This window comes from Pseudorca crassidens, chromosome 2 (assembly GCF_039906515.1).
Source record: "Pseudorca crassidens isolate mPseCra1 chromosome 2, mPseCra1.hap1, whole genome shotgun sequence".
NCBI classification, from domain to species: Eukaryota; Metazoa; Chordata; class Mammalia; order Artiodactyla; family Delphinidae; genus Pseudorca; species Pseudorca crassidens.
This window is the reverse complement of record NC_090297.1, coordinates 30,503,538-30,530,443: the sequence shown is the minus strand read 5'-3', so window position 1 is coordinate 30,530,443 and position 26,906 is coordinate 30,503,538. Positions and strand designations below refer to the sequence as shown.

General features: G+C 50.8%; 1 long non-coding RNA gene across 1 annotated transcript in view; it reads right to left on the bottom strand.

The window, feature by feature from the left end:
• Positions 1-26,906, bottom strand: part of LOC137210303 (uncharacterized) — an 89,017-nt gene that overhangs the window by 33,950 nt on the left and 28,161 nt on the right. Inside the window, exon 2 of the long non-coding RNA XR_010936448.1 lies at positions 6,345-6,570. This is a non-coding gene — a long non-coding RNA (uncharacterized lncRNA). The remainder of the gene's footprint in view (positions 1-6,344; positions 6,571-26,906) is intronic.

Here is a 26,906-nt window from a genome sequence, read left to right as displayed (position 1 = left end):
GATCTTTGAAATGCCTTTTTTTTTTTTACAAAAGAGGGGCTGCTGTTGTAAGGATACGTGAGATAATCCATGCAGTATGTGCGATATCAGTAAATAATAATATTTTTTCAAGTCTCAGACCCCAAATTCTCCTTCCAATCCAACCTATATCCCAATCTTATGTTGATCTTCCCAAAATACCACTCTGTTTGCATCACTCTACCACTCCCCCTCCACTACTCGCAAATCTTCAATTATTCCCTGCTGCCAACAGAAGCAAGTCCAAATTCTTAAACTTGCACCTCAGTCCTTCCATTAAGCAACTCCAAAATTCCTTCCACCCTTATTTCCTATAGCCCCTACCACCCCTGCCCATCACACATCACTAACCCACCCTTTACTCCAGCTGAAATGTTCTCCTCATTAATGACTGCCTAACACCAAGCAGGTTCTCACTCCCAGCTCAGATCCCTCCATCAGCCTCTGTATCAGCTTTTATTTGCAAGAAATACAAAAGTGAAATCCCAACTGGCTTAAAAAGTGGATTTATTTAGCAACTTAACTGAACAGTCCAGAGGCTGCAGCCTTCAGGCATGGTTCGATCAAGGCTGGGATGCCATTTTTCTGTGATTTTCCAGGCTCTTCCCACCTCCATATGTTGACAGGAGTCTCACATCATGTTCCTAGTCACCAGATGCCTGCTAGGAACTAGGACCACATACTTCCTCATTTGAATCCAGATAGAGAGAGATTAGGTGTCTTTTCCCAGCCATCTAACAAAAGTTCTGAGCTTCTGTCTGATTGGGCCAACCTAAACCAATCCCTATGACCAGAGCGATGTGTGTATTGATTGGTTTACAACCAACCGATGTGCCTAGGTTGGGGAGGGAGTGGATAATCCTGAATGGCTAAACAAACCAGGACCCATCTCCAGAGCCACACACACTGTTGGAGGTGGATGGGGTGCTGACAATCTTAATTGTACTACACCCCCTTCCATTTCATTCTCCTGGGACTTAGGCTTCCTTTAAGACCCAAGTCAAGCCCCAGAACTCTGATAATGTGCCCCCTCCCTTTTAGCTTCCAGGGCCCTTACTCTGCTCAATACCTCGTAACCACAGCCATACATAATTTATTTATATAGTCATTTGTCCACTTTTCCCAATTAGTAATGACAGAACTCATTAAAGCCTACAAAACACTTGATTCAAGCTAGCTCTTTTGAACTTCACAACAATCTTCTGAGACTCAGAGAGGTTAAGTGACTTGCCCCCTATGTCACACAGCCAGAGATGACATTGCCCCAATGGCATCTACAGAAAGTTCTCTCTTGCTCTTGCTCTCATTCTCACTCTCTCGCACATACACACAGCCCATACTCCCTCCTCCACTCCCCAATTCAAATCTGACCTGGAGATGCAGAAACCCCCTGGCACCACCTCCTTCTTCCTATTCACCTAAACTTCTAGAGCTCTTAGACTTCCTCCAAAAAGTACAGAGAACGTTTCTTGCCGGACAGCAGTTTCTAAGACTTGTGTGACGAGGCCGAGTAAAATTCAAATGACTCTGGGTGACTTAATCTGCTTGGGGCCAGGGTGGTAAATCAGTGCAGCCCAGGCTGCCACAGGCGCCCCGGAAACCCACCAGCCGAGCTGATGACAGGAGTTGATCTGCAGATCTGCAGGTGAGGGTCCTGGAAGCGTGAACTGCGGCCTGGGGGAGTTCCCCTCCACTGCACTCGGAATCCATTTGGAAGGTCCTACAGCCCACAGCCTCTCCCGGCCTACGTGTTCCACCGGAAAACACCTTTCCCAAGGATGCGACCCCGATTCCTCCCTTCCCCCACCTCCCATTGCCAGAGCTGGCGCCCAAGTGCATGCTGGACTCTTTGGAGAAGGAGACCAGCGTTGGTCAAGCTTTCACTGAAACTGCTGCCTCGGGGCCAGGTCCTTGCACACCCACACACCCATTACCTCATGTCATCTTCACAACAACTTAATGAAGGGGGCTTGTCCACCCTCAGTTTACAGGTGACTTAATTGAGGCTCAGAGCAATTAAATAACTTGCTCAGGGTTATTATATAGCTAGCAGGAGGCAAAGCCAAGATCCAAACCTAGATTCATAAGACTCCAAAATCCTCATCCTTTGACTCCATCTCTCTGTGAAGTCCAAGGGGAGTAAGAAGGATGGCAGCTTCCATCAGAACCACCTTGTCTGAAACATGGAGAAAGCCCTGGCTGAAGGAGGGTTATTATTCTGAGCAAAGGAAACAGTAGTCTTTCTCAAACAAGAGAAATGTCAAAGGAGAAGGTAGTCACACTTATGACACCTACTGTGTGCCAGGCATGTGTGCACATGTGGGGACCGTGTGCCAGGGGTTCAACATTCATCATCCTAACCATAACTCTGTAAGCAGTGGTATGCTCGTTATCTACCATCTAGCAATCTGGAAGAACAAAAGAGCCCTGATTTGTAGTATTTGCTAATTTCTGTGGTGTAAATATTCCCGCCATGGTCAACTTCCAGCTCCCAATGGGATGTCACTGAACACAGAATTGGGAAGAAATGTCCTTAATTGGTTCTATAAGCCAGTAGGAACCCACTCCAGCACACCACTGCCTGGAACAGAGGTTTTACAAAACCCACGTAACAGATGAGGCGATACAAAAAGGCGCTCAGGCTGAAATCCATTTCTTTACAATTTTCTAAAGTCCACATTCTCTGCACAGCTCCATATTACCTGAACCAGAGGCAATACAGGAAACCACAGTCACTGATCTCTCATCTCTGAAGGAGGGTAGACCCCTGAGAGGTCCTAAAGGACGGAATAAGACCAGTGGGAGAAAGTTCAGCAGATCGAGGTTCGGCATAAGGAAGAACTTTCTGAATGCCCCTCTAGACGGACAGCTCCAGGAAGGCAGCATCCAGCTGTGCCTTGCACATGGCAAATGCCCAGTAATGACTGACTGAGTGAATGAGTGAGAAAATGAATGAAAAAGCCATTCCATGCTTGTTCCATTGATGCCTCAAACTCACCAAATCCAAAACTGAATTCATCACCTTTCCCAAAAGGCTATCCCTCCTCCGGTATTCCCTGTCTCAGTGAATATCACTAAGTTGGAAACCTGGAGTCCCTGACTCTCCCTCTTCCTCACTCCCCATAACCAATCATTCAGCAAGTCCTCTCTACTCCACTCCCTAGTTCCTCTGGAACAGACGCTGTCCCCATCATATCCACTCTGCTCTCCTGGCTCAGACTGTCACCTGAGATGAGACAGCAACATCCTAACTGGTCTTTCTGCACTCATCCCTGGCCTGGACCCACTCCCAGCCCTGGTCAAATCCATCACAGACACAGCTGCCAAAGTGGTCTTTCAAAATTGCCACTGTGAGCATGTCCCTCCCATCCCTTCAATGGCTCCCTATTACCCAGAGGATGCAGTCAAAGCCCCTTGGTTCTCCAAGGTCTGGCCACATCTCCCTCTCCTGTTTGATCCCTGACCTCTGCCTCCACCTCGTGTTGGCCTTTATTCTCCAACAACACCAAATAGCTTGGTGTCCCCTGCACACCTGCCTCTTGCTTCCATCCATGCCTTTGCTCATGCTATACCCCCCTGCCTGGAATGCCCTCTTTTTCCTCTCCCATCTACCTTCCCTCCACCTTGAAAACTACTCATCCTTTAAGACATAAAGTAACATGGTTTAGTCAACAGGGGTCCTTTTAGCACTAACATTTCATGATTCTCATGCCACGTTTTGATACTCAAGGCCTTCTGGATTCTACTGTCACCCTCTTTTTTTTTTAATAAATTTATTTATTATTTATTTATTTATTATTATTTTTGGCTGCGTTGGGTCTTTGTGGCTGCGCGTGGGCTTTCTCTAGTTGCGGCGAGCGAGGGCCACTCTTCGTTGCAGTGCACAGGCTTCTCATTGCAGTGGCTTCTCTTGTTGCGGAGCATGGGCTCTAGGCGCATGGGCTTCAGTAGTTGTGGCTCTCGGGCTCTAGAGCCACATCCCGCGGGATGTGGGATCTTCCCAGACCAGGGCTCGAACCCGTGTCCCCTGCATCGGCAGGTGGATTCTTAACCACTGTACCACCAGGGAAGCCCATCACCTTCTTTCTTTATGGGACCCTACAAAGGTCCTTAGGGATCCTCTAGTCCAATTCCACCATTTTTTGGACAGAAAATCTAAGGCCCAGAGAGGGGAAGGGCTTTGCCAAAGATCACATAGCAAGCCAGTGGCGGAGCCAGGACAAGAACTAGGCATCTGCCTCGCAGCCCAGGGCTCTTTCTTTACAATACACTCTGCAACCTGATCACCCCCACTGCCCCGACTCTAACGTATACATTCTTACTGCAATCATCACTACCCACCCCGGACTTACCTCCCCACACCCGAGCCAGACTCGGACCTTTCCTGCCTTTGCTCATGCAGCAAGGCCATTCCCTCACCTACATTCAACTTCCAGGGACCTCCACCTACAGGAAGGCCATCCTGGTTATCAAGCCAAACCCATCCACACTCTGCAGCCTTCCCCCCAAACCACCCACATTTGTCAGAACTCAGCAACTAGGGCTTGGCTCACTCACAGCGGTCAGGGTCTTGTTCTGTCTTGCCAGGTAGGATGCCCACTCCTCAGAGCTGGCCGATGTCTCCTCATCTTCTTCCTTCTCCTTCTGCTCTGCCTCCTCCTTTTACATCCCCCCAGCTTGATATACAACTGCTCACAGTAACAACGAGGGGCAAAAAGAGCATGGCGTTTGAGGTCGGAGGGAGGGAGGTTCAAATCCCAGTTCAGTAAGTATATCCCTGACTGGTTCACCCTAATCCCTCTGAGCCTCAACTTTCCTTATCTACAGAATGGATCCTGTCCCCCAAGGTTGCTATGAGGACTGAATGACCTCACCCACATTACGAGCCTAGCACTTAGTGGGCTCTTGATAAATGATAGTTCCCTTTCCCACAGCCTTTCTCAGCGAATCCCCAAGACACTTGGAGAAAAAGGCTCCTCTGGTCTGGGAGGTGGGCAGACTCTCTCTCACTCCCATCCTCAACAGGCTATGAGCAGCCTGTGTGCAGAAACGTGGGGCATCCCCACACCCTTCCCCACCCCCAACAATCCGCTTTAACCTTCCTATCACAATGCCTTGTCTATTTCAATATCATCCATTTTATTTTTCCGGTCATGCAAAAAAAAAAAAAATTACAAAACCAGATTTAAGAGGAAAAGAAGTATTTAATGAGTAAAACTGTCTGCAGCCCCGTTTCTTTCTCAGGAAAAAGTGGCTGTGATTCTGGCACGAGAGAGGGAAGTGCAACAGCTTCACTTCACTGCAGCTGCCAGAAGAAGTGCATTTCAGAGTGGAACAGAACCTCCACATTCAAATGTACGTCTCCCCGCCAGGCGCTTCCTGTGCCGAATTCAGCTTGGCAGGTGACACCCCAGCTCGAGCAGGGATCCAGCCCTGACATGAGCAACTGCAAGGCTCTCCGTTCCTGCCTGCCTCCAGCATGGGAGAACCAGCCCTGCCAGGCTCTGGCAAACCAATGACCACCGGACTAAGGGCTCCAAGAGCAGAGGGAGACAGCTGGAAAAGCGGTGGAAACACCTGACCGGCAGCCAAGGGGACCAGGACCCCTCCCTGTTCCACGACACTCAGCGACTAGCACTTTCCTCTCCCCAAATGAGAGCGGTTTGGCATATAGATCAGATCCAGCACTTGCTGCTCAAAGAAAAGTTCAAAAAAGCTGCAGCTTCCTTTCCACCTTCAAAGGTGTCATTCTGGAGGGCTGCTCTGGAAAGACTATTAAGGGTCAAACTCCAGAAGGGCTCTGCCCTTCTAAGAACACCCCCCACCCCCACCCCCACAGGAAAAAAGAAGAAGGGCTGAAAAAGCAGAAAATAACACATGACCTTCAAATATGTACAACAGAGACTGCCTCAGGGCAAAGAGCAGGCTGGACCAAATGGTGGTCCCCCTCCCTTGACCCAAACCCCCTACCTCTATTAATGTAGCCTACAGACTCATACTGAATTTATTGGCCCTCGAACTCCTAAATCCCTTTCTCACGAGCTGCTGTTCCTCTCTACAATGGTTTCCTGTAGTCAAGATGGCCCCAGCATTTATCCCTGTGACATTTCATCATGCTAAGTTCACCTTGTCACTCCAGCCTATTGAGATCTTTCTGGATCCTGATCCTGCTATCTGAGCTTTCCTCTGTCCTTTTTCTCTGTTCTACGATGGTAATAACAGGCCTGCACCCTCTACATCTTCTTCTGGGTCCTTGGCATATATTGGTCAGAACAGGATAGAAGTAAGGGCCCCGCAGCAGGCTCTAAAGACCTTCACAGACTGACCTGGTTCCACTTATAAGAACATTCCGTGGTTGTCATTCAGCCAGATGGGAGCCCCTTCTGTGCCCTCAGGAGCATCCATCATGTCCTCAAGAGTCATGAGAGATCCTGTCCAGTGTCTTGCAGGACAGCGTGATATGGCAGAAAGGGTCAGGCAGATCCAGGCTTGAATCACCGCTCCAAGCGTCTTGGGCAAGTCACTTAACTTCCTGGAGACTCCGTTTCTCATCTGCAAAATAAAGACTGTCACATCTAGCGCACAAGCTTCTGAAGATCAAGACCATGTATGCAAAGCATCCAGCACACAGTAGGTGCTCAGTAAATCGATTCCACTCCACCACATGCTAGCCCATTTCCTTTCTCCACTAGTCATTAAGCTGTCGAGAATCTGAAAGATGTGCCTGGTCTTGGTGAACCCATGTTGGCTCCAGGGGTCACTGCCCTCTTTTCTGAGTGTCACAGATTTCCGTACCTGTGCTAGGTCCTCACACTAATTTGAGATCAGCCAAAACCCTGGCTCTTTTTCATGTGAATTTCTGTCAAGACAGTCTTCCCTTCTTGGATCTGTATAGTTTTTTAGTAAAGTAATAACAGTGAGAATAGCGGCCTAATCCTGTCAATTCTGGTATGAAATTAAACGTATCTCTATTTTTGCCTGTGAGGAAACTGAGGTTCAGAGAGGTTAAGTAAGCTTTCCAAGATCACACAGCAGGAGAGTGTGAAACCTAAGCAGAGCTCTGTGTGACCCTAAACATTAGGCAATGGTTCCTCAGTGTTGGCCTCAAGGGGCGACTGTCTCTGGCCCTGCTGCACTTGTCTTTTGGGCCTTGGCCCAAAGTTCACATGGTTGAGCACCTTTTGGGTCCTGACACTGCTGTCCACAGGGGTGGCCGCTCCTCACCCCCACCTTCCAGCAGCTCTGCTCCCACCACCTTCACATAGAAAGGGGCTGGGCTGAGGGACTGCTCCCCGAAGGCTGTGCTCAGTGGGTTCCTGGCCTTGGCCCCCGAGGCTGATCTCCACACGCGCATCCTGGGCTCCTTCACCCCTGGGCCCTTGACTCAGCACAAGGCCAACCTGCACTTTCTTCCCAGCCTTTCATCAGGGTCCAGCCACCTGCTGTCAAACACTGAAGCCCATGACCTGACCTCTGCCTCCTGAACCCCCGATGGCCAGGATCCCCACCTGCTCGAGGTTCCTCCCAGAAGCCACATGCCCAGAATATCCAGATACTGAGTCCATCCCCACAGCATGAACGTCCTCCAGCACTGACCGCCAGCCTTCACCCGTCTCCCGACTCCTCCCAGCCCAGGGCTCAGACCAAGGTGCAGGTTGAGGGAATTCACTAAGCCTGGGGCCCAGGTCTACCCATGGGGGGATGAGGGAGTGAGCTCAGGAAGCTGCCAGGGCTGGGGCTCAAGTCCATGGCCACCCAAGGGACAGCCAGCCCAGGAAAGGATTCCTGAGATTCTGGGGGAAGCCACCCCCAGAAGTCTGCTGAGTCTGCTGTAAACTCTTGACAGCATCCAAGCGGGAAGCCCAGGACCTGAAACCTCTATCAGAGAACTGGCCTCGGGCTTCAGGGGACAGAGCTTTGCAGCGAGGCCCCCGTCCTCCCAAACACGGCCATCCCCACGGTCAGAAACACAGCCCCTCAACAATCACACCCCATAGCACTCGCTTTACAAGCACATCCACACAAACACTTCCGAAGTCTACCACACCCTCCCTACACAGACAGAAGCCCACCCATTCATTCGCTAAATACTGATTACGCACCTGCTACCTGCCAGGCCCTCTTCCAGGCACGTGGGATACATCAGTGACCAAACAGGATCAAGGCCCTGCTCCCTGTGAGGGCTTTCATTCTAACAGGGATATCAACAGTGAAAAATCGACTGAGATTAGTAAATCATTCAGTAGATTGGAAGGTGACATGGGAAAAAGAAAAATGAGAACAAGATAAGGGGAATTGGAGTGCTTGGGAGGCGGCAGGTAGCAATTTTAAGTGGGTGGTCAGGGCCCCATTAAGAAAGTGACACAAGATGTGGTGTACACACACACACACACACACACACACACACACACAGGAATATTACTCAGCCATCAAAAAGAATGAAATAATGCCATTTGCAGCAACATGGATGGACCTAGAGATTATCATACTAAGCAAAGTAAGTCAGAAAGAGAAAGACAAATATCATATGATATCACTTATACGTGGAATCTAAAATACAACACAGGGCTTCCCTGGTGGCGCAGTGGTTGAGAGTCCGCCTGCCGATGCAGGGGACACGGGTTCGTGCCCCGGTCCGGGAAGATCCCACATGCCGCGGAGCGGCTGGGCCTGTGAGCCGTGGCCGCTGAGCCTGCACATCCGGAGCCTGTGCTCCGCAACGGGAGAGGCCACAACAGTGAGAGGCCCGCGTACTGCAAAAAAATAAATAAAATAAAATACAACACAAATGAACTTATCTACAAAACAGAAGCAGACTCACAGACATAGAGAACAAACTTGTGGTTGCCAAGGCGGGGGGATGGATTGGGAGATTGGGATTAGGAGATGCAAACTATTATATATAGAATGGATAAACAAGGTCCTACTGTGTACCACAGGGAACTAACTATATTCAATATCCTGCGATAAACCAGAATGGAAAAGAATTTATATATGTATAACTGAATCACTTTGCTATATAGCAAAAATTAACACGACACTGTAAATCAACTATACTTCAATAAAAAAATTTTTTAAGTGACACTTACATTCTCAATAGGCACATATGCTTGGCCAGCAGCTCCTGTGTTGGAAAGCCCAATCCTAGACATGTTTCCATTACTTCCCACATTCAGTGAGATACTCCCTGTCACAAATATCTGAAAACCTACTTAAGCTACCACATAGCACGGACCTGGGTCATCTGACAGGAAGGTGGATGAATGTCTCTAGGTTAGTGAGAATGATCAGGGGACCCCACTGCCTCTTCCAGCTAATGTTTTTTCCGTCTTCCTCCAACTCTTTTCCAAACCAACTGTCTTTACCTGGTCTTCTCCACCTCCCTTCCTGATACCCTGAAATCTGTTTTTCATTCTCAGAACTCCATCAGAACTGCTCCTGGAAAGATAAGCAACTTTCTCTTTCTTAAAAAGGAACTTCTCCTTTCTCCTTGCTTTCCATCCTTCATCTGCACCTTGGTGATGTCAACTCCTACTGGTCCACAGGTGATACTTCACGTTTAACAGCATTTTCAGGGGAAAAAAAAAAAAGACATTTATGGGAACTCTTGAAAGAGATGATAAAGTTATTCATTCATTCATTCAATAAATATTTATTGAACACACAAGCTACCATGTGCCAGAGATGGTTCTACTAGTGGGGATGCAGACATGAACGAAACAGCTAGAATTCCTGCCTTCATGGAGTTTACATCCTGGCAGGGGAAAGAGAAACCAGCAACTAAGTAAATATAGTGTGTTCAATAGTGGTAGATGCTATGGAGAATTTTAAAGCAGAGAAGGAGTAAAAAGAGGGAGGATGCAGTTTTAAGCCAGGATGGCCTCATGTCCTCACCCTCACTAATTCTTCCATTAAACAAAACACACCCACAGATCTTTTCCCACACAAACTGTCACTCTCACTCTCTCTCTCTCTCTCTCTCTCTCTCTCTCTCACACACACACACACACACACACACACACACACACACACACACAAGCCCAGTTTATTCAAACCTCAGAGTAACATACCGTTGTGGTCACCCGGAAAGATGAAAGTCAGAATTGGCAGGACCCTCAGTGGCCAGAGGGAACTGAAGCCAAGAGAGAGGCAACCAAGCTTGCCTGAGGCCAGCGGCATCCACAAAGGCACCTACGCTTGGGAACACCCACACATAAGCACACAGACTTGCACACACATATTCACACAAAAGCATAAACCTCTTTACCCTCCTCCAGGCAACCGGGTGGGGTGAGGTTTGGAGAGCTTCTGGCAATTTCGGTGTTGCTTGTCCACTTCACCCTCCCCCGCCCACCCCACCCATCCCAGCTGCTCCAGCCATCACAGCATCTTCCTCCTGCCCTGACCTGTGGCCAGTGAGTTCCCTGGACGGCACGTGTGTGCATACAGACGCGTCATATGTGAATGTGTACACACGTGGTTTGCAATGAGGGAGGACACGTTTGTGTGTAAGTATTCACGCATGGGCAGTCTGCAGTGTGTGTGTGTGTGTGTGTGCACGCTCCCAGGAAGACAGAGAAATTTATAATCTAAATCTTGCTTCTCCGGGGAATGAAAGCAAAACAAAGTTCAGGTTTAAATCACACGACCACGGGCAGGAGGGGTTCCCTTGCCTCACGTGATTATCTGCCATGTGCAGCGGGACGGGCTGGCAGGCAGTAGGCAGCCAGCAACCCGTCAGCAGGGAGTCATTTGTGGTTTCCAGGCCCCTGGGACCCACGGTGGCTGCTCCAGGAGGGCGGGAGACCTGGAGAGCAGCGGCGACAAGCACATGCCCGTCCCAGGTGCTGGGGGATGGGGGAGGAAGGGGCCCAGCATCCGGTTCGGGCTTCCTGGCGCTAAAGAAAAGCAGAGGGAGAGGAGGCAGGAGCTGCAGGCCAGAGAGAAGCCCAGCCACTTGGCCTGGAGGGAGAAAGGAGGTCCAGGCAAGAGGTGGCTCCAGTGCAGACCCCGCCCTGCCAACCTCTTCCCTGGCCGGGAAAACATCCTCAGGGCTCCAGGATGTCTGAGGCTTCGGCAGCCTGGGTTTGCCTGATTCTTTCTCCCTGTGACCTTCGACTCTTTCCCGCTGCTCCCTCTCTATCCCTTTCTCTTTGTTTCTGTGTTTGTTCTTTGTCTCTCCCCATTTCTCTGTCTCTGGGATTTTTTTTTTTTTTTTATCTCTTTGTGTCTGACTGTCTGGCCTTCTCCCTCCATCTGTCTGTCTTGTGCTTTCCAAGTCCCTCTATCAGCCCTAACCTCAGGGCTTCCCTCTGCTGACCTCTGTCTCCTGTGACCTTGCTGGTAACATCACACACCTCCCAGGGCACGTTATTCCATTCGAGCCTCTTGTCATTCCAGAGGGTGGGGCAGTCTGGGAGAGTCAGGATTAAAAATCCCATTTTACAGATGAGGAAACTGAGCCCCCAGAAGGTAAAAGCCCTGCCCAAGGCCACGCCGCTGGCATGGAATTTAAAATCCAGGTGTGTTTCCATTGCGTGACTAGCCCCCACTAACTCCACATCACCTGGAAGCATGAGCAGCTCCCACCCAGCCCCCAAATCCTAAAGTGAAGAAAATTAAGGAGCCAGTGCCACACAACAGCTCATCCCCAGCCCAACCACAAAAACTGCCTTCGATTCACTAAACGTCCTAGAAAGCCTAAGGGCTGAGATGGGAGCCTTGGGGACTGGCACCCCAAGGATGCCTCATCCCAGCCCCACTCTCCCCCAAAGTCTTAAGTGTCTGCACATCCCACATTCCCCAGGCCCACCTGGGATGAATGGGCTTCCTGCTTCTTGAGTAGGTGCCTCTTGGTGTCTCAGTCTTCCCATCTGTACAATGGGGACGATGGGTCTCCCTTGCACTGCTGAGCTAGACTCCTGCTCCAACCAACACAGCAGCTCCTCTCCCTTTTCCAGGACCCCGATCCCTAAAAGACCTCTAACTTCAGCCACCAAGAGCCCTCAGACACCTCTGGAGGATCACTGTGTTTACACCGGCCCAAACTGGCTTTGACCGCATGGGCATCCGGGCAGCAACCACGAAGCCACGGGCCCAGACACGGAGCCCCATCTGCAGCAGCAAAGTCCCACAGCCTCCCAAGCCCCCACCCGCGAGGCGTCAGCGCCAACGACCCGCCAGGGCCGGCCCATTTTCCTTTCTTTTCATTGCCGGCTACGCGTGTAGTTATAGAACCAGGTCTCCACAGAGTAATTTACTGGCAGAATCTCTCCCAGAATCCAGCTTGAAACCAAGCTGTAAAAACAGCTTCGAGTGTAAATAATTCATGCAGACAATATGACTTTTTTATGTAAATTCAGTGCATTAACCCTCTATTATAATGATGGACGACAGATAGGGGCGACGTTGCCTTGGTAAGAGCTAATGGATGGCCGCCATAAATTCACTGCACATTTTATTGTGTTGCCGGAAATTGTGCCTTCAGGCAATGCTGTTTACTTTTATGTAAAACTCTAGGTTCCCTAAATATTACAAATATTTTACATCCAGCTCCTCAGCATTTGGGATCTGCCCACAAATCAAGCTTTCTCCATGTGAGCTGTAATTAAAGGTTTGTTGTTTTTTTTTTCCTGGGACAATTATCTCCAACTATAAAGAGAAATATTTTTCCCCTTTAGATGTTCCGTCATTGACTTATTAACAAATCCTTTGAAGAAGGAGGTTGCAAGCGACTCACTGTGGTACTTGGCACGAGTGGGGCGCAGGAGAAGGGGCGCAGTGGGTCCAAGAGCTTGGTGGCTGGCTTTTATGTGTGGCCGCCACCCCAGTTTATTTACACATATGATATTCTGGGCCTTCCTCCCCGCTCTTCTATAATTCATGACCACTTTAGCAGGGTAATTCCTCCAGCCACCTTTGCAAGAGACTGGCCCCCTCGCAAGCCCCCTGCCCACGCTCCTCTGAGGATGGGGACGGCAGGGCCTTACGCCCGAGAGGGTCAGAAGCAGCATCTTGCAGCTGGCTGCCCACACACAAGCCAATTCATCCCTTCCCTGGCCCCCATTCGCTCACATGGCCCAGAGAGCCTTGGATGGAAACTCGGGGTTTCCTGCATTGATTCTCGTTCAATCCAAAGTGTTAGAAAGGCCCTTCTGGCTCAGTCCCAGCCCAGGCCGGGGTCACGAGGATGCCATTGACTCTTGCATGAGGTCTGGGAGGAGGAAGGCTGAGCACCTCAGAAGCTTCTTAACGAAGGGAGGCAACAGCTGGAGCAGCAGCCCTCTTTAAAAATAATCCTCACACTTGTTTATTATTGTCATTAATATTAATAGCCACTCTGTTAATATTCATCTAACTGCATTAATGTCATCCAGAAACACCTGGGATCTCCAAGCACTCCTAATGGCATGTGGATTCTGCCTGCAGCGCCCTCACCTCTCTGCCTGTCCCTCCCCAAGGGCATAACACCCATCCTACACAGGTTCCAAACCGCCCTCCTCTCTGATTGGCACCTGCCTTGGGAAACCCAGAGCCACACGGGATTTGGAATCATTTCTAAGTCCCAGGGGCTTTGCTGGGAGGATGGGACCACAGGCCAGGGACCCTGAATATTTCCTGCCTCTCCCAGGGGCACAGGAAGGTTCTGACAAAGGTGGCTTAAGAAAGAAAGATAGTTCATTTCCCCCCCAAGGGCTCCATTTCCTGCAGAATCGAAAAAAAGACACGGTTAAAAACAAAGTTGAGTTGTTATAAAGCAGAAACTAACACACCATTGTAAAGCAATTATACTCCAATAAAGATGTTAAAAAAATTTAAAAAAATACACTGTAAATAAAAAACAAAGCTGAGATATCATTTTTCACCGATTAGATTGTCAAAGATAATTATAATAATAAGGGCAACAGCAGCGACCAGCTGGCCTCCTGTACACGACCACCGCGCTTAACCCTCAGTGCCTGCTCACACTGAATCTTCCACCAGCTCTTCACGACAGCCCCGCCACCACCCTTTCTGAGACGGTAAATGCGTAACACCTTCGTGGAAATCGATTTACAATACGTGACGAAATGCAAACTCTGCTTACCCTTTGACCCAGCAATCCCATTTTTAGGAATTTTCCATATGTTAATCATCAAAACTACTGCTCCTTTTAAGTGAAATCCTCTTGCTGTTCCCCTCCACACCCACCCATCCTTTCCCCTTCCATCCCCCGACCCTAACTCTTGCCCACTCATCTTTCAACCTGAATGTCACCTCCTCAGAGAAGCCCTCCCTGACTCCCAAGTCTAAGTTACCTTCTCTTGTCTCTCTCTGCACTTTTCCTTCATACTATGTATACTTTTCCTTTGTACTGCATATCATGTGCTAATTGGATAGTTATTTCTGTAAGTTCTTAAGACATAAGCTCATCGCAAAAAAACTGCCGCCTTCCCTGCTGGCAGGGGCTGGGGCTGGGTGTCCTCTCTCCTCACGACATCACAAACTCTGCAAAAGCAAGGACCAACCATGTAGTTTTATTCCCCATTTCTATCCCCAGCCCAGTACTGGCCCGTTACGTAGAATACCCTTGATAAACATCTGCGGCATGAATGAATGAATGAACGAATGCACAAAGATATATGCACATAGGCTTTCATTGCAGGGATGTTTATAAGAGCAAAACAATTGGAAACACACATATCGCCATCAGCTGGGGACTGGGTAAGTGAGGTATATCTATACATATAATACAGGCATTAAAACTTTTAGGTGGATCTATATGTATTGACATGAAGGATGTCCACGACATATTGCTGAGTGGGGAGAAAAGAACAGGTGACAGGGCTTCCCTGGTGGCGCAGTGGTTGAGAGTCCGCCTGCCGATGCAGGGGACACGGGTTCGTGCCCCAGTCCGGGAGGATCCCACATGCCGCGGAGCGGCTGGGCCCGTGAGCCATGGCCACTGAGCCTGCGCGTCCGGAGCCTGTGCTCCGCAACGGGAGAGGCCACAACAGTGAGAGGCCCACGTACCACAAAAAAAAAAAAAAAAAAAAACAGGTGACAGAACAGCATGTGTCGTCTGCTCTCACTCAGGGTAGAACTGCATACGTGGAATCTATTTGTGTATATTTATGCACGGAGAGAAGTCTGGAAGGACGTTCACCAAAATGTTATGTGGTTATCTCCGGATAGTGAAATCTGAGGTGATTTTTACATTTTTCTTTGAACTTTTCCATATTGTCTGAATTTTTTGCAATGAGCATATGTATCCTTTTTTACAAAATGATAAAGCTGCTTTCAAAAGAAAAAAAAAAGTATACGTACATTAAGAAAGAATGGCGGAGGTGCCTTATGAAGGGCTCAACCCCAGGCCAGGCACACCCAGCAGAAGCGGGGACAGGGCACTATGGGGCTGTCTCTCCTCTGGTGTGGTCTGGGCACCCTCCGAGGCTACGAGGGAGGGGGGCATTTAGAGCCAGAGCCCCTGCATCCCATCTTTTTCGGGGCACATCCTGCCTGTCCAGAGTGGAGTTTCTAAATAGGGATTTCCGCATTTGATTCTTCTGACATGCTTTACCGCCTCAGAGCTGTTTTGCAAAATTCATAGCGGTTTTCGCAGGCTCCAAGCTTCCTGGGACCAATTCCATTTTGAACAATAGCGGAGTGTCTGCTTGCTTGCGGGTGGGGTCGGCCCACCCCAGAGCAGCCTCCCAGCCCCTGTGAGCTGGGACTGTGGGGCTGAGTGTCAAGGCCACGGCATGAAAATACATGAGCTCGGCTTGCCCTTATCCTCACCCTCCTCCAGTCCAGTCAAGCAGGGGGAAGGAGGAAGGCGGGAGGCCCTCTCCCGGCCCTCCTGTGCCCTGAGGCGACTCTCCCCCAAGGAGGTGAGGGAAACAAAGCCCTTCCCTACATCCCTCCCTTTCTACCTGCATCACCTCCTTCGGGTCTCCTTACCCAAGAACCACCTAAAACCCTGAGAAGCTAATTGACTTGGCCAAGCCAAGGTCACAGGGCTGGATAGTGGCAGGGCACGGGGTGGGGACCAAGACCCCTGCTGCTTGCCCTGTGCCTACCTTCATTTAAAAAGGCTTCGTAGGGACTTCCCTGGCGGTCCAGTGGTTAGGACCCCACACTTTCACTGCCGTGGCCCTGGGTTCAATCCTACCTTTGGTCAAGGAACTAAGATCCGGAAAGCTGAGTGGCGCAGCCAGAAAAAAAAAGGTTTGGTGCTCCATTCCTTAAAAGAAATCCGAGAGGTCTAGCAGCATGGTCATTGCCCCAAGCTAAGCCACAAAGACCCCTTCGCTGGCCTCTGCGTCCTTAGCTCTGCCTTCCCTCAGTCGCGATCCCATACCCGGTACCCAGAGCAATATTTATAAAATTTACAAAACTCACCAGGTATTCCTCTGTTAAAAGCCTTCTATGGCTTCACATTGCCCGGGGCGGGGGATGGCGGAATCTATGCTCCTCAGCCTGATATTCAAGGTCTTTTATGATACGGCCTCTATCCCACTGCAACCACACTCGTCTCCAGTCTTCACTGAATTTACAACCCTCCCAGTCCCCCGTGCTGTCACATGTCCCTCCACTGTCTGTGCAGCCCCCTCCCCTCTCACATGGCTAATGTCCACTCCTGCTTAAGGACCCAGCTCAGGGCTCACCGTATTTGGGAAGTCTTCCTGAATTCTCCCTACAGACAACTTATTCAACAAATCTTCATTGAGCACCTGTTATGTACTGCCCCGCCCACCCCCATCATGGCATCGACTACACAATAGCGGCTGTTTCTGGAAGTTCCTTGAGGGCAGGAACTTAGTACCAGGGCCCAGCTTTAATCTACTTCACAACTGTATGGTAATGGCCCAGATCATCAGCCCCATCTGATCTATACATCAGAAAACCAAGGATCCCTGGGCAGGCCTTAGACACGGGCAAGAAGAGGAAAGAAAAGGTTTCCAAAAATACAAAGCTGACCCGGCAACCCCCCACTGTCACTGCCTTTCCCCCACTGTCTTCCCCAAACATTCCACCAACTCACCCACCTACAGGCCCCTGCAGGGTCAGGCCTCTAGCTCTCTCTCTCCTGCATTCTCCCACCTCCCTAAGCCTTTTATAATTCTGCCCAGACTCCACTTTCTCTTTTGCTGCTGGGCTCTTGCACCTGATTTTGACCTCTGCCCACCACAGTCTTCCGTCTTATCTAACCAATTTCTGCCTGGTATCGATTCTGACTCAGCAACACCCTCTGGCCCCCTCCTCTCCCCTTCCTCCCCATTGCCTCGCTCAGGTTCACTGTCTCCGGGTTACCCCTCACCTCCAGTCCCCACCCCACTGCAGAAGCTAGAGTGATGTTTCTACTCTGACCCCGACTCTCCTTCTTAAAGGCCTTCATTGGCTCCCCGGTGCACTGGGTGATCTCCTCCAGCTACACCTCCTCAACTCCTACAACTCACTCCCCGTCTCCAGCCACCCCGAATGAGCCAGGCAACTCCATGCCTGTGCTCCCTCAGCCTGGCTTGCTCTTCTCGGCTCTTCATCTGACTCACTCCTACTCATCCTCCAAGATCCTGCCCAACAATCACCTCCTCCAAGAAGCCTTCCCTGACCCCATCCCACTCCATCTCCTGCTCAGGGCTAAACGACTTTCGTCCCAGCACCCTGTGCCATCACCCTCATGGCCTCAGAGTCACTGCCTATGTACGGGCTCCTCTCCCCACTCCACGAGCTCCTTGATGGCAAGGCACCCAGCGCCCAGTGAATATTTATTATTGTCATTATGAGCAGGGTTGGATCATCAGTCCCGGTTTACAGATGAGGAGACTGAGGCACAGAGAGGGGGAGCGACTCTCCCAAGGTCCTAGAGCTGGCTGCATCAGGGCTTGAACCCAGATGTCACTGTTGCCAGTGGGCTATTCTTTCCACTGCATCACAACTTCATTTCAGAACCACTCTAGCAAGCATCACACACACACACACATATATACATTTTAACATGTATAGGAATGCACTTGGGTATACCCAAACACATACAGAGACACACACAACGCCACTAACACACAGATGCACAGACACAAATAGCAGACCCCATAGGCGTGCCTGATACACATGAACATTCATACACGAGCACCCACTGATTTACACATAGGAACACAAATATACACATCTGTGCACATATGTACACGCATGCGTAACCCACAGATACATACTGACATGTACCCAGGCGCACATACATAAGTGCATAGAGACATGCACAGACACAGGTCACAAATACACAGACATGCACCTGGGCACACAAAGATGGACACACACACATTCAGAGATGTGCACATATAAAACCACACTCGTATGTAGTCACGCCCAGACCAACACACAGGCACACATAGACACGGGGATGCCCTCATATACCACTCCTGTGCCCATACACAAGGACACATGCATACTCACAGATCCTCACAAGCAGCCCACGCACGGGCCAGCATCCACGGAAACACACACCTGCAGACACACTCAGTGAACGGGCAGGTCAAATGGAGCTGTCTGCTGGGGGCGGGGGCCTGTCTGAGGTGCCTAGGGGCGCTCACAGTTTTGCAGCTCAGGAAGGCAGCTGACATACCAGCCCGGCTGTGATGATATTTTGCATAAATGCTAATGTATTAATTACCATGTACAGTACACAGAGCTGCCATTTAAAAGAAAAAGTTAAGACTTTTTAATTCAGAAGCCCCATGTGGGGTGGGGGTAGCCCTGCACAGTGGGTGGAAGCAGGCAGGGCAGCCGTTCCGCGCCCACTGTCCCCGCACGTGGGTCCCGGCCTGTGGGCCTCCAGCCCAGGCTGCCCAGGGTCAGCCAGCCAGTCCTCTGCCTCAGGGGTCCGGGGGCTCCCTGGGGACCATGGCACATCTGGAGCCGTGATCTGGAAGAGAGGTAAGGAGAGTATGGAAGGCAAGTAAGCCCTGAGCAACAGAGGGGAGGTCTTCTTGCAGGGAGGGGGGCGGTGCTGGGGCAGGATTTGGAGCCGAGATGGACAGCCAGCAGGATTCTGTGCTCCATGCAATTCATTCTCTGCATGGGAACCTGAGTGAGCTTTTAAACCAGTGCATCAGATTATGTCATGCCCTGGCTTTAATCTTTTCAAAGGCTTCCCATCGCTCTTGGAGGAAAGTTCACACTCCTTAAAAGAGCCTGCAAAGCCAGACATGAGCTGGCTTCTCTCTTACCTCCCGATGCCTCTGCTGGTCACGTAGCCAGCTCTCCCTCAGCCTCTCCAGGCTAGCTGTTCCTCATCAGCCAGGCCTCCGCTCCCCCCGCACCTCTTAGGGGCCTCTCCCTTGACTGCCCCTGACCATTCCACCTAAAGGGGCCCCTCTCCCCTCTCCCCTCTTTGTAGCACATCTCATTATTGCAACCCTCTTTGCTGATTTTTTTTGACTCGATACCATTTGCCTCCCCCACTGTAAAGCGAGCTTTGGAAAGCCAGGACTTCGCAGACCTAGTTTCGTCATAATATCTCCCCCACCTTGGACGGGGTCTGGCACTTAGTAGATGCTCAGCTAAAAGTCTGTTAAATGACAGCATGAGCTGGGATGAACAAGAGATGCCCTTTGAGGCCAGCTCCACTCCAGGTGCTAAACTCAGGCAGCAGTGCCCTCTCCACCTGCCTGGCAGGACAGCCCTGGCTCCTCTACCTCCCACGGGGGGCTCATGGTCCAGAGCAGGACACCGAAGCCCAGGGCAGAAGGCATGTCCAGCATCACACAGCATCTTAGAGACAAGTATCCAGGCCTCCTGAGTTCTCCAGCCATCAGGCAGGAGAAGCCTCAAAAGGACGCTGTTTAAACAGCAGCAAGGAATAGCCATTCAGCCCTTTACCTTTGCCCCTCACTTTCACATCTGTTGTCTTACACGGGCCCTGCAAGGGAGGCATCATTTCCCCAATTTCAGAAGAAATTAAGCTTCCGAGACGGAAGTGACGCACCCAAGTTCTCTCAGGTTGTCAGAGAAGGAGTCAGGATTTAAATCCATGTTTGCTGCCCAATCCGGGGCTTCCTTAGCTGGACCATGAACCTCCTCTCCCCTCTGAGCCCTCAGGGATGCCGCTGGCAGCTGGAGCACAGCAGCGATAGGCCCCATCCTCCCAGGAGTCAGGAGAGCCAAAGAGGTCCTGCCAGGCAGGTGAAGAGGGAAACTGGCACCCATCTGGCTCACTCCCCAAACACAGGGGTCCTCAATCCACCCTCACCCTCACTCTCACTCCCACCCAGCTGCCAGCTCCCACCATTCTAGAGGCTACATCTCTCCCAAACCCACCCTGTCTCCCCAGGCCCGCTGCCCTGCCCTAATCCAGGCTGCATCACCATCACGTCTCACACATACTCTTGTGACAGCCTCCAACCTGGATGCTCAGATCTGCCCTCCACCCAGCAGCCAAAGTGATCTTCTCTAAGTTCGACTCCTTTCTCCCTTCCCAGTGACCTCCCCACTCCCTACCCCAACCCCCCCTGCACTGCCCTCATCATGTTTGTAAAGGCGCATCATTGTTTAGAACCCGCACTACCTAAGTTCAAATCCTGACTCTGCCACTTACTAGCTGTGTGGCCTTGTGCAAGTCACAGAACCCCTCTGTGCTTCAATCACCTAATCTGTAAAGTGGGAATAATAATAGTATCCTCCTCCTAGGGTCATTGTAAGGAGGAAATGAGTTAAAATACGCAAAGCGCCAAAAACAGTGCCTGGAATCTGAAAAACACTAGGTAAGAGTGTGCTGTTCTTTACAACTTCGGGCCTGTGATTATTTGTGTCTTTTTCTTTCATGAAATTATGAATTCCGTGAAGGGGCGCGGTGGGGGGGTTGCTGGACTGGGATGGCCGCTCGGATGCTTCTTTGCCCACAGCTTGCGCCCTCTCTGCCTGCGGCCTTTGTTCTCCTTTCCCCTGTTCTGGCTGGGTGTTGGCCCGAGACAGAGGAGGAGGGCATGCCCTCGGCAGGAAATGCTGTCAGCCTCAGCGTTCCGGGCCTGATGAAAATGACAGGCGGCAGCCAGAGAGGACTGCTCCCCGCAGAGGGCCGGGTGGGGACTGTACCCTCCAGAGCCCCAAGTTCCCCAGGAGCTCCCACAGGGCCAAAGCTCCTTTTGTCCAGAAGGTCAGGAGCAGCTCGCCAGCTGTGGGGGAGGAGTTCCGCTGCCCCGCTGCAGCCAGCGGCCCAGATGTGCGTGTTTGCACAGCCGAGTCCAGGCTCTGAGGGAGCCTTGTTGAGCATCATGAAAGGGGGCTTGTGAGGAGGCAGACGGCCTCCGCACCCCGGCCTGCCCGCCTCCAGGACAGCAACCAGGAATGTAGCCCGCAGGAAGCCCTTCCTACCAGGCCTGCCAAGTGCCCTGCTCCCGCCTGAGGAGTCGGGCCGCCGACACGAGCAGGTTCAACCTGCCAACTGCAGACTGGATGTCTGGGTTCTGACCCTTCCTCAGTTTCCTCTTCTGTAAGATGGGGAGAGGCCCCGACCTGTCCCTCCAGTGAGGAGTATGGGAAGCTCACAGCCTTACGGGCAGAAAAGCAGAAAGACCAGAAAGAATGTTCACCTCCATGAACCTCAGTTTTTCCAACTGTAAATGGGGATGATGTCTACTGCCTCCTGGGGTTGTCCTAGGGATGAAATGCCACAATGGGAAGGAAGGACCAAGCATGTGCGGACACACAGTAGGTGCTCAACAACTCTGAGTTCTCTTTCTCCTTCTCTGTTCACCAGGCTCCAAAACAGGGACGCTGAGGCTGCCTCTCCTCGCCCCGTCCCAGAAGAAGAACTGCTGCCAGAGGCCCTCACACCAGATGCCGCCACGCCGCTGGGTGGCCTGTGTGCCGGGCACACGACTCCATTTCCAGGTAGACGAGTCTCTGCCCCCCACCCGGTCCCTGGGCAGAGCTGGGCTCCCGCCCCAGCTGGTAGCTGTGCACAGTGGGTCTTCGATGTCCAGGCACAGCCCATCCTTGGGCCTCGTCCAGCCCTGGGCAGGGTAGAGCTGGGCTCAGCTGCGTTGTCGGGTAGAGCTGTCCTGAGCATAGCTGGCCGCTGGGCCATGCTAGTCTCTGGACACAGCTGATCCCTGGGAAGTCTCTGGGCACAGTCAGGCTCCCTGCAGCCAGTGTCTGGCAGAATCAGCCCCTGGGCAGGGTAGCCCCCGGGGCCACTCAGCCCTCAGGCAGCCACAGTAGGCACAGTCAGTCCCTGGGCACAGATGAGCCCTGGACACAGGGGGTCCTCAAAGGGTCTCTGAGAACAGCCGTTCCCAGGCTCAGTCAGGCTTCAGGCACCGTAGATCCCTGGGCACAGCATTTCCATGGGCACGACCGGTCCCTGAACAGAGCTTGATCCTGGGCATGGTCGGCCGACTGTGGCACTGTCTGTCCCCAGGCACGGTCAGCAACCGGCCGGCGCTGCAGTCGATCCCCTGGGCACAGTCAGTCTTGGGACAAAGCAGACCCCTGACACAGTCCATTGAGACCCGAATCCTTGATTAACATGCATAGACTCCTCACCCCGCTCTTCTGTGGCCCCAGTCCCTCCGCAGAGGACCTGGAGAACTGGGACCCACAGAGGGAACTGGAAGTACCCTCTGGGGTCCCCAGAGCCCCGGCATGGCCTGCTTCTCGGCAGGGTCGGAGAACAGTGCAGAGAGAGCTAGGCCTGCAGAACAAGGGAACTAGTTCTCCGGAGCAGAGTTTGCCTTCAGCGCACATGGTAGAAAGGGCCTGGCCTGGAGGCAGGAGCCCCTCCTCATTACTCTGCTCCCTCACCACGTACAGAATGGATCACAGGTCTGCGGAAGGAGCACACTGGCCTGCTACCGAATCTCCGCATGACAGTGGGTAAGTGAGTTTGCCAAGTTTCTTCTAGTTCTAAGAATATAAATTCCCACCCAGGTGGCAGTCCTGTAATCTAACCAACATACTCATAGCCTTAGGCGCGGCTCTAACAGGGGACGGGGAGGTGGCCAGTCTTGGCAGACCCTCAGCTCCAGGACACGGCTGATGCTGGATTTCCGACGCTTCCTGGGTCTGATCAGTCCCGCAGGTCCATCACCACCCGGTGAGGCTGGGAACAGAGCAGCAAGCCCAGGGTAGGGGTCCAGCCTGCACGGAGGCCCTGTTCCCCAGGCCTGTTTGGTGCTTATTCAGCCTGAGTTATTCTCTGAAGGGGGCATGGCTTCTGCAGGATGATAATGCAGTGTGGCATCCCATTAGCCAGCACCTGCCCTCCCTGCCCACCTTCCTCCCACAGCCCTCACGCACATCAATGTTTAACTGAATTGCCAATGTCGTAGTGCCAGTCACATCTGTTTCAGGGTCTGGGGATGACGTGAGCAGGGCCCGCCAGCCTCCCATGACAGGCGGCACCACCCACACAGGAGCCTTGCCACCCCAGACAAACCCCGCTGCCCAGGCACGGCTCTAGATCGGCACATTCGGATCCCCCAGGTTTGCACATTTAAAAAGAAATTGAAGGAAAAGTCTACTTGTAGGACAGAAAAGGGCGGGAGGAGAGCATGTGGCGAGGGGATTCCACAGGGACAGAGTGGGAAGGGAACTTGGGGAGGGGCGCTCTAGCAGCGCTGACCAAGGCAGGGCTTGCCAGCTGACGTCTTCCAGCCGTAGACCCCCTAGGCTCCAAGGGCAGCCCGTGCAAGGTTAATAATTTACTTATGCTCTCTTTCCCACTGGTGTCCCAACCAAAGCCATCCAACCAGGGAGTCCAAGAGGAGAGCATCCACAGGGAGTCGGAACTCTAAGCCTGAAAGGGAAGTCAGCCTAAAGAGACAGACTTAAACTAGGTCAATCCAGTTCAGGCTGGTCCCAACTGGCTGCAACTCGATCTAACTGATTCAAGCTGGCTCGAATCAAACCAGACTTGTTGGGGCCGGCTCAGAATGCGTGGAGCTGGCCAAGACTGGATGAAGCTGAATCAAACTTCTTGTGACCTGCTCAACCCACTGGAGCCATTGGAAGGCCAACAATACAACACCTGTCCTTCGTGCTAGCCTTTGCCGGGTATATCTTTATTTATCCCTTCCTCTTAAAACTTTCTGGATCCTTTTGTTTTCAGTATGTATTTTGTAAACAATTTTTTAGTCCACATCACATCACATTCGAAGGATACGTAACACCTACGTCATCCCTGCCACTAAGGTGATTACGTGGGTAAGTGCAAGAGCTGTCAACTACCTGGGTTCAGGTCCCCACACCTGGCTGGGAGATCGTGAGTTAAGTTACCTAACCTTGCTTACTCGTATCTGTAAAAAAAAGTCATCTCATTATAGGACTTGCCTCACAGAGGATAGTTTTGAAAATTGAGACGATGTATATATATTAGCAATATGCCTGGCACGTAATAACCACTTACTACATTTTATTCCTATACTATTATTATTCCTTGGCTCTCACATCATATAACACAGCCTCAGATGACCAGGACTCAGACTCCTGCACTACCTCTTCCTTAGTGTGTGAACCTGAATAATTCACTTAAGTTCTTTTTTTTTTTTTTTGCGGTACACGGGCCTCTCACTGTTGTGGCCTCTCCCGTTGTGGAGCACAGGCTCCGGACGCGCAGGCTCAGCGGCCATGGCTCACGGGCCCAGCCGCTCCACGACATGTGGGATCTTCCCAGACCGGGGCACAAACCCGTGTCCCCTGCATCGGCAGGCGGACTCTCAACCACTGCACCACCAGGGAAGCCCCACTTAACTTCTTTTATGCCTCAATTTTCCCAGCTGAAAATGAGGGTACTAATGCCTGCCCCAAGGGTTGTTTTGAGGATTAAATAAAATGAACCACATAAAGACTTAGCACCATGCCTGGGACATGGTAAACAGTATTCCATACATGTTAGCTATGATTATATTACTAACACTTAAATAATGTTAATTCTGTGCTAAATGTTTTATGTATATGAGCTCAATTAATCTCATGACAACGCTGAGAGGTAGGTGCTACTATTATCCCCATTTTCAGGAGAAGAAACTGAGGCTCAGAACATATTACAGTGCCTGGTGATTCTGAAATATTTTAGGGAGGAAAGGAAATTGTACATTTGTCGATGTGGAGGGCAGTGAGCAGAGGACAAGTCTTAGGAGGTAGGCAGTGATTAAAACGAGGTTGGGCTTTGAAGTCAAGCAAACCTGGACTCAAGTCCCCAGCTCAAACACTCTCTGGGCCTCAGTTTCCTCATCTATCAAATGGGAATAACAATCCTTATCTCATGGAATTGTGAGGATTAAATGAGATATCAATTATAGCTTGGACATAGTAGGTGCTCGAAAAATGTAAGCTTCCTCTCTTTTCTTCCTCCCAAGGACATTAGGCATTCAAAGTGGTGTGCATCTACTATTCACAATAGCCAAGACATGGAAACAACCTAAATGTCCATTAACAGAGGAGTGGATAAAGAAGATGTGGTACATATATACAATGGAATACTACTCAGCCACAAAAAGTAACTAAATAATGCCATTTGCAACAACATGGATGCAACTGGAGATTATCATACTAAGTGAAGTAAGTCAGAAAGAGAAAGACAAATACCATACGATATCACTTATATGTGGAATCTAAAATACGGCACAAATGAACTTATCTACAAAACAGAAACAGACTCACTGACATAGAGAACTGACCTATGGTTGCCAACGGGGCGAGGGGAGGGATGGACTGGGAGTTTGGAGTTAGTAGATGCAAACTACTACATATAGAATGGATAAACAACAAGGTCCTACTATACAGCACAGAGAAACATATTCAGTATCCTGGGATAAGCCGTAAGGGAAAAGAATATAAAAAAGAATGCATATATGTGTATAACTGAGTCACTTTGCTGTACAGCAGAAATTAACATAACATTGTAAATCAACTATACTTCAATAAAAAAGAAAAAGAAAAATGAAAACACACAGTGGTGTGCGTCTGCACAGTGACATTTATCTGGAGTGATCTTTGGAGGACATCTGCCTATGTGTACTGTCCATCTCTAATGTGGCATCTGTGCAGAGGCCACACTGCCCCCCCCCCCCGGCACACTGAACACCTGCCAGCAGAGTGACATGGTTCCTCACTCTCCCATCTCCTTGCCCAGGTTTCTGCTGGAATCAAGCAGAGTTGTACTGGAGGAACCAGCCAGACAGATGTAACAAGCTGCACCTCAGACCAAACGTATCTGTTGAGTGAATACCAGTGAGGAAGGGGAGGGATGCGTGGGGGTATGAGTATCCTTGGAGGGATGCTACCGTAGGGCTGGGTCCAGGATGTCTGGCCCTGAACCCAGCAGGGCATACTTGATCCTGCATCTACGAAATCCTCCCCCTGTGACCACCTTGGGCTGAGCCCCTTCCTGGATGATACCCCTCTCTGCTCCCCACCTGGACAGACGGGGCAACAGTATCTCCTGATCCTGCTGATGAGGATGACGACGGTAATGATGATGATGATGACATCTGGCATCCATTTATAATACAATGTGCCAGACCTTATAAGATATATTATTACATCCTCAACTATTACAAGCCCCATTCTGAGAGACTGGGATTTCTATCTCTACTTGACTAAAATCCATAGAGGTTAAGTAACCAACCAAGGGGACACAGCTGGTCAGCAAGGGAGTGACTTGAGTCCACACTGCGTCATTCCACAGAGGATATTTTCCGCCTCCATCTTGATGGACTCAGAAGTTCCTTTTCTCACTCCCTTCCTTTTGCAAAGGTTAATGCCCTCTGTGTGGTAGACTGGGCCCTGGGCGAGATATAAAGAAGAAAACATGCTCAGTAACCTCAAGGAGCTCAAAATTAATAAATCAGAATCACCGCAAGGTCTGACTGAGGAGGGATGGGCTTCACATGAGGTATCAGTCACTACATCGG